An 11014-nucleotide genomic window follows, 5' to 3' on the forward strand; every position below is an offset into this window, starting at 1 on the left:
GTCTAAAGTAGTGCACTATATAGGGAATAGGGTGCCATTTGGGACAGCCTGAGAGCTTGGCTGGAGAGAGATCATTTGGGTTTGGGAGAATGGGGATACATTGATGTATTTTCCAGTAATGACAATATGTCTCCCCACACACACTCTGAGTTGATTCTGCTCAGTCTGGAGGCTTCTAAAGGACTGCATCAATAGATCAATACTATGACCACATTTCATTTTGTGCCGTGGCTATTTCCACTGCCAACTATGTGCGCGTGTGCGTGTGTGTGTGTGTGTGTGCCTGTGTGTATGTGAATTCACAGTCAGCTAACTGATATGGGCGACACACACACACACACGCACGCACAAACACACACACACGTGTGTCTGTTCTCTAGACGAGTGGGGAAACATCTCTTCCATCCAACATCAATTCCATCCAGCTGTGACTCCACACATCAGTTCTCTGTTCTTCCCCTTGGCAACATTACTACTCCCCGACCGACTCACTCCTACTGACAGAGGAGGGGAAATGATCCAACATTACTACTCCCTGACCGACTCACTCCTACTGACAGAGGAGGGAGAATGATCCAACATTACTACTCCCTGACCGACTCACTCCTACTGACAGAGGAGGGGAAATGATCCAACATTACTACTCCCTGACCGACTCACTCCTACTGACAGAGGAGGGGAAATGATCCAACATTACTACTCCCTGACCGACTCACTCCTACTGACAGAGGAGGGGAAATGATCCAATATTACTACTCCCCGACCGACTCACTCCTACTGACAGAGGAGGGGGAATGATCCAACATTACTACTCCCTGACCGACTCACTCCTACTGACAGAGGAGGGAGAATGATCCAACATTACTACTCCCTGACCGACTCACTCCTACTGACAGAGGAGGGGAAATGATCCAACATTACTACTCCCTGACCGACTCACTCCTACTGACAGAGGAGGGGAAATGATCCAACATTACTACTCCCTGACCGACTCACTCCTACTGACAGAGGAGGGGAAATGATCCAATATTACTACTCCCTGACCGACTCACTCCTACTGACAGAGGAGGGGAAATGATCCAACATTACTACTCCCTGACCGACTCACTCCTACTGACAGAGGAGGGGGAATGATCCAACATTACTACTCCCTGACCGACTCACTCCTACTGACAGAGGAGGGAGAATGATCCAACATTACTACTCCCTGACCGACTCACTCCTACTGACAGAGGGGGAATGATCCAACATTACTACTCCCTGACCGACTCACTCCTACTGACAGAGGAGGGGAAATGATCCAACATTACTACTCCCCGACCGACTCACTCCTACTGACAGAGGAGGGGGAATGATCCAACATTACTACTCCCTGACCGACTCACTCCTACTGACAGAGGAGGGGAAATGATCCAATATTACTACTCCCTGACCGACTCACTCCTACTGACAGAGGAGGGGAAATGATCCAACATTACTACTCCCTGACCAATGGGAGTGAGGGGGAGGGATGGAGAGAGAGAGAGAGAGAGAGGACAGAGAGAGAGAGGGAGAGAGAGAGAGAGAAAGCGAGAGAGAAAGAGAGTGAGAGAGAGAGAGGGAGCAAGATAGAGAGACAGTGAGAGAGAGAGAGACAGAGAGACAGTGAGAGAGAGAGAGACAGAGAGAGAGAGAGAGAGAGAGAGAGAGAGAGAGAGAGACAGAGAGAGAGAGAGAGAGAGAGAGAGAGACAGAGAGAGAGAGAGAGACAGAGACAGAGACAGAGAGAGAGAGAGAGAGAGAGAGAGAGAGAGAGAGACAGAGAGACAGAGAGACAGAGAGAGACAGAGAGACAGAGAGACAGAGAGACAGAGAGACAGTGGGAGAGAGAGAGAGAGAGAGAGAGAGAGAGAGAGAGAGAGAGAGAGAGAGAGAGGAAGGTTTTCTGTAGTACTATAAATGTAAGAGGCCATTTTGGACAGAGAACAGTGGGTCAGGTGTGAGGATCAGACCTGGTTTCAAATACAACTCAAAATCATTTCAACGGAACCAATAGAATAATCTCAAAAGTGCAAACCCTGCCCATCTCGGACTCCAAGCAGGCTAGACAAAATGCTACAAAGATTTCAAAGAGTACATGAACCTTGGGTCCTGTAAGATAGTGCTTTGTCATAAGAGAGAGATATGTTTTGGTCTTTCCCAAGGAGTCTGACAGCAAACAGACCACTGTTTTATAAACCAACAAATGATGAGAGGAGGATAGCTGAATGAAGTCTCATTGACTCAGCCAAACGATGAGAGGAGGACAGCTGGATGAGGTCTCATTGAGTCAGCCAAACGATGAGAGGAGGACAGCTGAATGAGGTCTCATTGAGTCAGCCAAACGATGAGAGGAGGACAGCTGAATGAGGTCTCATTGAGTCAGCCAAACGATGAGAGGACAGCTGAATGAGGTCTCATTGACTCAGCCAAACGATGAGAGGAGGACAGCTGGATGAAGTCTCATTGACTCAGCTGAACGATGAGAGGAGGACAGCTGAATGAAGTCTCATTGAGTCAGTTGGAAATAGTCTGTCTGCCCCTGGGCCTTACAGTACGATGAGAAGAGGACAGCTGAGAGGAGGACAGCTGAATGAAGTCTCATTGACTCAGCCAAACGATGAGAGGAGGACAGCTGAATTAAGTCTCATTGACTCAGCCAAACGATGAGAGGAGGACAGCTGAATTAAGTCTCATTGACTCAGCCAAACGATTAGAGGAGGACAGCTGAATTAAGTCTCATTGACTCAGCCAAACGATGAGAGGAGGACAGCTGAGTGAAGTCTCATTGAGTCAGCCAAACGATGAGAGGAGGACAGCTGAATGAAGTCTCATTGAGTCAGCCAAACGATGAGAGGAGGACAGCTGGATGAAGTCTCATTGACTCAGCCAAACGATGAGAGGAGGACAGCTGGATGAAGTCTCATTGACTCAGCCAAACGATGAGAGGAGGACAGCTGGATGAAGTCTCATTGACTCAGCCAAACAATGAGAGGAGGACAGCTGAATGAGGTCTCATTGAGTCAGCCAAACGATGAGAGGAGGACAGCTGGATGAAGTCTCATTGACTCAGCCAAACAATGAGAGGAGGACAGCTGAATGAGGTCTCATTGAGTCAGCCAAACGATGAGAGGAGGACAGCTGAATGAAGTCTCATTGAGTCAGCTGGAAATAGTCTGTCTGCCACTGGGCCTTACAGTACGATGAGAGGAGGACAGCTGAGAGGAGGACAGCTGAATGAAGTCTCATTGAGTCAGCTGGAAATAGTCTGTGTGCCACAGGGCCTTACAGTACAGTCTCAGTAAATGTACACAACACTAAAGCTCTGAGGAAGGACTCCTTCTGCTCCACTGGACTCTACTCTACACACTGGGCGAGTCCCACATGGCACCTGATTCCCTACATAGTGTACTACCTTGGATAAGAGTCAATGCGCTCGTTGAAAGGAAGCAGCATATGGACAGTCCAAATTTCCAGAGGAAATATTAAGTGATTATTCTGCTCTAGTGGAGAACCCTGCTCCTGATTACAGAAAGCATTGGGACGCAACATGTCTGCTGGCTCATCTGCTGTAGGACTGGGTCAAGTCAGGGAGACAGTCTCCTCTAAAATAACTACTGTAGGATTGGGTCAAGTCAGGGAGACAGTCTCCTCTACTGTAGGACTGGGTCAAGTCAGGGAGACAGTCTCCTCTACTATAACGACTGTAGGACTGGGTCAAGTCAGGGAGACAGTCTCCTCTACTATAACTACTGTAGGACTGGGTCAAGTCAGGGAGACAGTCTCCTCTACTGTAGGACTGGGTCAAGTCAGGGAGACAGTCTCCTCTACTGTAGGACTGGGTCAAGTCAGGGAGACAGTCTCCTCTACTGTAGGACTGGGTCAAGTCAGGGAGACAGTCTCATCTACTATAACTACTATAGGACTGGGTCAAGTCAGGGAGACAGTCTCCTCTACTATTACTACTGTAGGACTGGGTCAAGTCAGGGAGACAGTCTCCTCTACTGTAGGACTGGGTCAAGTCAGGGAGACAGTCTCCTCTACCATAACTACTGTAGGACTGGGTCAAGTCAGGGAGACAGTCACCTCTACTGTAGGACTAGGTCAAGTCAGGGAGGCAGTCTCCTCTATAACTACTGTAGGACTGGGTCAAGTCAGGGAGACAGTCTCCTCTACTATAACTACTGTATGACTGGGTCAAGTCAGGGAGGCAGTCTCCTCTACTGTAGGACTGGGTCAAGTCAGGGAGACAGTCTCCTCTACTGTAACTACTGTAGGACTGGGTCAAGTCAGTGAGGCAGTCTCCTCTACTGTAGGACTGGGTCAAGTCAGGGAGACAGTCTCCTCTACTGTAAATACTGTAGGACTGGGTGAAGTCAGGGAGTCAGTCTCCTCTACTATAACTACTGTAGGACTGGGTCAAGTCAGGGAGTCAGTCTCCTCTACTGTAGGACTGGGTCAAGTCATGGAGACAGTCTCCTCTACTGTAGGACTGGGTCAAGTCAGGGAGACAGTATCCTCTACTGTAGGACTGGGTCAAGTCAGGGAGACAGTCTCCTCTACTGTAACTACTGTAGGACTGGGTCAAGTCAGGGAGTCAGTCTCCTCTACTGTAGGACTGGGTCAAGTCAGGGAGACAGTCTCCTCTACTGTAGGATTGGGTCAAGTCAGGGAGACAGTCTCCTCTACTGTAGGACTGGGTCAAGTCAGGGAGGCAGTCTCCTCTACTGTAACTACTGTAGGCCTGGGTCAAGTCAGGGAGTCAGTCTCCTCTACTGTAGGACTGGGTCAAGTCAGGGAGACAGTCTCATCTACTGTAGGACTGGGTCAAGTCAGGGAGTCAGTCTCCTCTACTGTAGGACTGGGTCAAGTCAGGGAGTCAGTCTCCTCTACTGTAACTACTGTAGGACTGGGTCAAGTCAGGGAGACAGTCTCCTCTACTGTAGGACTGGGTCAAGTCAGGGAGACAGTCCCATCTACTGTAGGACTGGGTCAAGTCAGGGAGACAGTCTCCTCTACTGTAGGACTGGGTCAAGTCAGGGAGTCAGTCTCCTCTACCATAACTACTGTAGGACTGGGTCAAGTCAGGGAGTCAGTCTCCTCTACTGTAGGACTGGGTCAAGTCAGGGAGACAGTCTCCTCTACTGTAGGATTGGGTCAAGTCAGGGAGACAGTCTCCTCTACTGTAGGACTGGGTCAAGTCAGGGAGGCAGTCTCCTCTACTGTAACTACTGTAGGCCTGGGTCAAGTCAGGGAGTCAGTCTCCTCTACTGTAGGACTGGGTCAAGTCAGGGAGACAGTCTCATCTACTGTAGGACTGGGTCAAGTCAGGGAGTCAGTCTCCTCTACTGTAGGACTGGGTCAAGTCAGGGAGTCAGTCTCCTCTACTGTAACTACTGTAGGACTGGGTCAAGTCAGGGAGACAGTCTCCTCTACTGTAGGACTGGGTCAAGTCAGGGAGACAGTCTCCTCTACTGTAGGACTGGGTCAAGTCAGGGAGACAGTCTCCTCTACTGTAGGACTGGGTCAAGTCAGGGAGACAGTCTCCTCTACTGTAGGACTGGGTCAAGTCAGGGAGTCAGTCTCCTCTACTGTAGGACTGGGTCAAGTCAGGGTTAGACAGACTAAGCAAAGTAATACTACAAAGTGCTCGAGGGCCCCTATCAGAGACACTGTATATTGTCACCATTTTCTCCCTCTCTCTCTCTATCTCTCTCTCTCTCTCTCTCTCATCCTACACTGCAGACAGCCTGAGGGCCCATATCAGAGATCCTGTGTGTAGTCACCCTCCTCTCTCTCTCTCTCATCCTACACTGCAGAAAGCCTACGGGCCCATATCTTAGATAGAATCTCTCTCTCTCTCTTTGGTCTACAACTCTATTTAATGCATCGTGACATTTGGCGCAAGGCTGGTCGCGGCCAATCACTCTGGAGGACGAGAGAGAGAGAGAGGAGTGCTTTCCGTTTTGGACAGCCTGGGTCCTCTCCACACTTCCATCATCCTGCTGGATCTGGAGGGCAGTGACACGGAAAATAATGCAGCTAGAGTATCAGCAGGCCGACAGCGGCGTCCTGCTTCTTTACCGTCCCGGAGTGGCCAGGAAATGAGGCCTGAGGGACGAGGGATGGGTGAGTAGGTGGTTGTGGAGGGAAACAGACAGCGATACAGTGGATATGACAATAGTCTTAAGGACTGCGAGGGTAAGGGGTGAGGGAGGGTAAGGGGTGAGGGAGGGTTGATGATGAAGAGAGGGAAGGCGATCGAGGGCCATCTGAGTAAGGGCGGGGTAGAGTGACAAGGATACAGCAGACATGACACATGTCTAGAGTCTTAAGGCACAACCCACTGGACAGGGAGGGAGGGACAGGGAGGGAGGGAGGGAGGGAGGGAGGGACAGGGAGGGAGGGAGGGATAGCCAGTGGACAGGGAGGGAGGGAGGGATAGGGAGGGAGGGACAGGGAGGGAGGGATAGCCAGTGGACAGGGAGGGAGGGAGGGATTTGGGAGGGAGGGAGGGAGGGACAGGGAGGGAGGGAGGGAGGGAGGGAGGGAGGGAGGGAGGGAGGGAGAGAGGGAGGGAGGGAGGGAGGGAGGGAGGGAGGGAGGGAGGGAGTGAGGGAGGGAGGGAGGGAGGGAGGGAGGGAGGGAGGGAGGGAGGGAGGGAGGGAGGGAGGGAGGGAGGGAGGGAGGGAGGGATATAGACAATGTGTCTTACCGTGGACTGATGAACATCGAGTCTTTTAGAGATACTTTTGTAACCCTTTCCAGCGTTATGCAAGTCAACAATTCTTAATCTGAGGTCTTCTGAGATCTCTTTTGTTCCAGGCCTGGTTCCCATCAGGCAATGCTTCTTATTCTGAGGTCTTCTGAGATCTCTTTTGTTCGAGGCCTGGTTCCCATCAGGCAATGCTTCTTATTCTGAGGTCTTCTGAGATCTCTTTTGTTCCAGGCCTGGTTCCCATCAGGCAATGCTTCTTATTCTGAGGTCTTCTGAGATCTCTTTTGTTCCAGGCCTGGTTCCCATCAGGCAATGCTTCTTATTCTGAGGTCTTCTGAGATCTCTTTTGTTCCAGGCCTGGTTCCCATCAGGCAATGCTTCTTATTCTGAGGTCTTCTGAGATCTCTTTTGTTCCAGGCCTGGTTCCCATCAGGCAATGCTTCTTATTCTGAGGTCTTCTGAGATCTCTTTTGTTCCAGGCCTGGTTCCCATCAGGCAATGCTTCTTATTCTGAGGTCTTCTGAGATCTCTTTTGTTCCAGGCCTGGTTCCCATCAGGCAATGCTTCTTATTCTGAGGTCTTCTGAGATCTCTTTTGTTCCAGGCCTGGTTCCCATCAGACAATGCTTCTTATTCTGAGGTCTTCTGAGATCTCTTTTGTTCGAGGCCTGGTTCCCATCAGGCAATGCTTCTTATTCTGAGGTCTTCTGAGATCTCTTTTGTTCCAGGCCTGGTTCCCATCAGGCAATGCTTCTTATTCTGAGGTCTTCTGAGATCTCTTTTGTTCCAGGCCTGGTTCCCATCAGGCAATGCTTCTTATTCTGAGGTCTTCTGAGATCTCTTTTGTTCCAGGCCTGGTTCCCATCAGGCAATGCTTCTTATTCTGAGGTCTTCTGAGATCTCTTTTGTTCCAGGCCTGGTTCCCATCAGGCAATGCTTCTTATTCTGAGGTCTTCTGAGATCTCTTTTGTTCCAGGCCTGGTTCCCATCAGGCAATGCTTCTTATTCTGAGGTCTTCTGAGATCTCTTTTGTTCCAGGCCTGGTTCCCATCAGGCAATGCTTCTTGTGAATAGCAAACTCAAATGTTGTGAGTGTTTTTTATAGGGCAAGGCAGCTCTAACCAACATCTCCAATCTCGTCTCATTGATTGGACTCCAGGTTAGCTGACTCCTGACTCCAATTAGCTTTTGGAGAAGTCATTAGGGGCGGCAGGGTAGCCTAGTGGTTAGAGCGTTGGACTAGTAACCGGAAGGTTGTGAGTTCAAACCCCCGAGCTGACAAGGTACAAATCTGTCGTTCTGCCCCTGAACAGGCAGTTAACCCACTGTTCCCAGGCCGTCATTGAAAATAAGAATTTGTTCTTAACTGACTTGCCTGGTTAAATAAAAGGTAAAAAAAAAAAAAAAAAAAAATTAGCCTAGGGGGTTCACATACTTTTTCCAACCTACGTTTAATGTTTAAATTATGTATTCAAATTAGACAGAAAATTACAATAATGTCTGTGTTATTAGTTTAAGCTCACTATGTTTGTCCTATTATTGTGACTTACAGTAGATGAAGATCAGATCAAATTTTATGACCAATTTATGCAGAAATCCAGGTAATTCCAAAGGGTTCACCTTCTCTTCCTTGCCACTGTAGCAGTATAGCAGGCAGCATCACGCTGCCAACCAATCAGAGAGCAGGATCTTTCCCGCCACCCACGCAAAGCCCTGAGGAGGCCGACAGGCGCAGACGAGCTTGTTAGAGGGTGTGTGTAGGTGTTTTCTTTCGTGGTGCTAGTGTGGTGTGTAGTGTAAGGGAACACAGTAGTGTGTGTGTAGGTGGTTTTGTTGCTTGTTGTTCGTCTGGTGTGTAGTCTAAGGGAACACAGCAGGCGGTCATTGACTTTCTGAACATTTTCTCTACGTATTGATCTGACAACGAGTTTGGAAAACAAAACTAGACGTATTAAACTGTTTCATTCACCCATTCAGTCACACCGTAGTGACATTTGCTCCAATGAACATAAGAAATACTCAACTCTGTGTGTCACAGATTCTCATTATTCCACTATAAGAGTAAACAACAATAAGTACTTCAATCAATCAGGCTGAGCAGTAAGCTATTCTCCAACACCAATCAATCAGGCTGAGCAGTAAGCTATTCTCCAACACCAATCAATCAGGCTGAGCAGTAAGCTATTCTATAACACCAATCAATCAGGCTGAGCAGTAAGCTATTCTATAACACCAATCAATCAATCAATCAGGCTGAGCAGTAAGCTATTCTATAACACCAATCAATCAGGCTGAGCAGTAAGCTATTCTATAACACCAATCAATCAATCAATCAAGCTGAGCAGTAAGCTATTCTCCAACACCAATCAATCAGGCTGAGCAGTAAGCTATTCTCCAACACCAATCAATCAGGCTGAGCAGTAAGCTATTCTATAACACCAATCAATCAATCAATCAGGCTGAGCAGTAAGCTATTCTATAACACCAATCAATCAGGCTGAGCAGTAAGCTATTCTCCAACACCAATCAATCAATCAATCAGGCTGAGCAGTAAGCTATTCTCCAACACCAATCAATCAGGCTGAGCAGTAAGCTATTCTATAACACCAATCAATCAGGCTGAGCAGTAAGCTATTCTCCAACACCAATCAATCAATCAATCAGGCTGAGCAGTAAGCTATTCTCCAACACCAATCAATCAGGCTGAGCAGTAAGCTATTCTATAACACCAATCAATCAATCAATCAGGCTGAGCAGTAAGATATTCTATAACACCAATCAATCAATTAATCAGGCTGAGCAGTAAGCTATTCTCTAAAATCAGTCAATCAGGCTGAGCAGTAAGCTATTCTCCAACACCAATCAATCAGGCTGAGCAGTAAACTATTCTCCAACACCAATCAATCAATTAATCAGGCTGAGCAGTAAGCTATTCTCCAACACCAATCAATCAGGCTGAGCAGTAAACTATTCTCCAACACCAATCAATCAGGCTGAGCAGTAAACTATTCTCCAACACCAATCAATCAGGCTGAGCAGTAAGCTATTGTCCAACACCAATCAATCAATCAATCAGGCTGAGCAGTAAGCTATTCTCCAACACCAATCAATCAGGCTGAGCAGTAAACTATTCTCCAACACCAATCAATCAGGCTGAGCAGTAAGCTATTCTCCAACACCAATCAATCAGGCTGAGCAGTAAACTATTCTCCAACACCAATCAATCAGGCTGAGCAGTAAACTATTCTCCAACACCAATCAATCAGGCTGAGCAGTAAACTATTCTCCAACACCAATCAATCAGGCTGAGCAGTAAGCTATTCTCCAACACCAATCAGATAAGCAATAAAGGAACGTAGTGTTCCACTTCCTGGTTAGAAGAAGAAACACTGAACAGGAACTTCTACTCACAGAACAAACTTTAAGTGTAAAACAGGTTTATACGGCTGGCAGCACAATTCTGATACGTTTTTCCAATAATTGGTCTTTTGACCAATCACATCCTGTCGTTTCATATCAGATATTTCTCAGACCTGATCTGATTGGTCAAAAGACCAATTAGGGAAGAACACGCTCCCAAGGCCTGCCTGTGTAATCCTAAACGGAATACATGTACATGCTTTCTCCATATAAAACCTAAAGAGAGAACTGTTAGTTTCCTCTAGAAAGATAACAAGACGTGTGTCCTTTAACAGCCTCCTTCATAGTAATATTATATACAGTATACAACACCCTCCTTTATAGTAATACTATCTACAGTATACAACATCCTCCTTCATAGTAATACTATCTACAGTATACAATACCCACCTTCTCCTTCATAGTAATACTATCTACAGTATACAACACCCTCCTTCTCCTTCATAGTAATACTATCTACAGTATACAATACCCTCCTTCTCCTTCATAGTAATACTATCTACAGTATACAATACCCTCCTTCATAGTAATACTATCTACAGTATACAACACCCTTCTTCATAGTAATACTATCTACAGTATACAATACCATCCTTCATAGTAATACTATATACAGTATACAACACCCTCCTTCATAGTAATACTATATACAGTATACAATACCCTCCTTCATAGTAATACTATATACAGTATACAACACCCTTCTTCATAGTAATACTATCTACAGTATACAACACCCTCCTTCATAGTAATACTATCTACAGTGTACAATACCCTCCTTTATAGTAATACTATATACAGTATACAATACCCTCCTTCATAGTAATACTATCTACAGTATACAATACCCTCCTTCTCC

At 47.1% G+C, this 11014-nt stretch overlaps 1 protein-coding gene across 2 annotated transcripts in view; it reads right to left on the reverse strand.

Annotated features, from left to right (window-relative positions):
• LOC110512986 (protocadherin-9) overlaps positions 1-11014 on the reverse strand; it is a 550907-nt gene that overhangs the window by 408850 nt on the left and 131043 nt on the right. The gene's annotated exons all lie outside the window — the stretch shown is intronic.

The sequence above is a fragment of the Oncorhynchus mykiss genome, chromosome 18 (assembly GCF_013265735.2).
Source record: "Oncorhynchus mykiss isolate Arlee chromosome 18, USDA_OmykA_1.1, whole genome shotgun sequence".
In the NCBI taxonomy this organism is placed as follows: domain Eukaryota; kingdom Metazoa; phylum Chordata; class Actinopteri; order Salmoniformes; family Salmonidae; genus Oncorhynchus; species Oncorhynchus mykiss.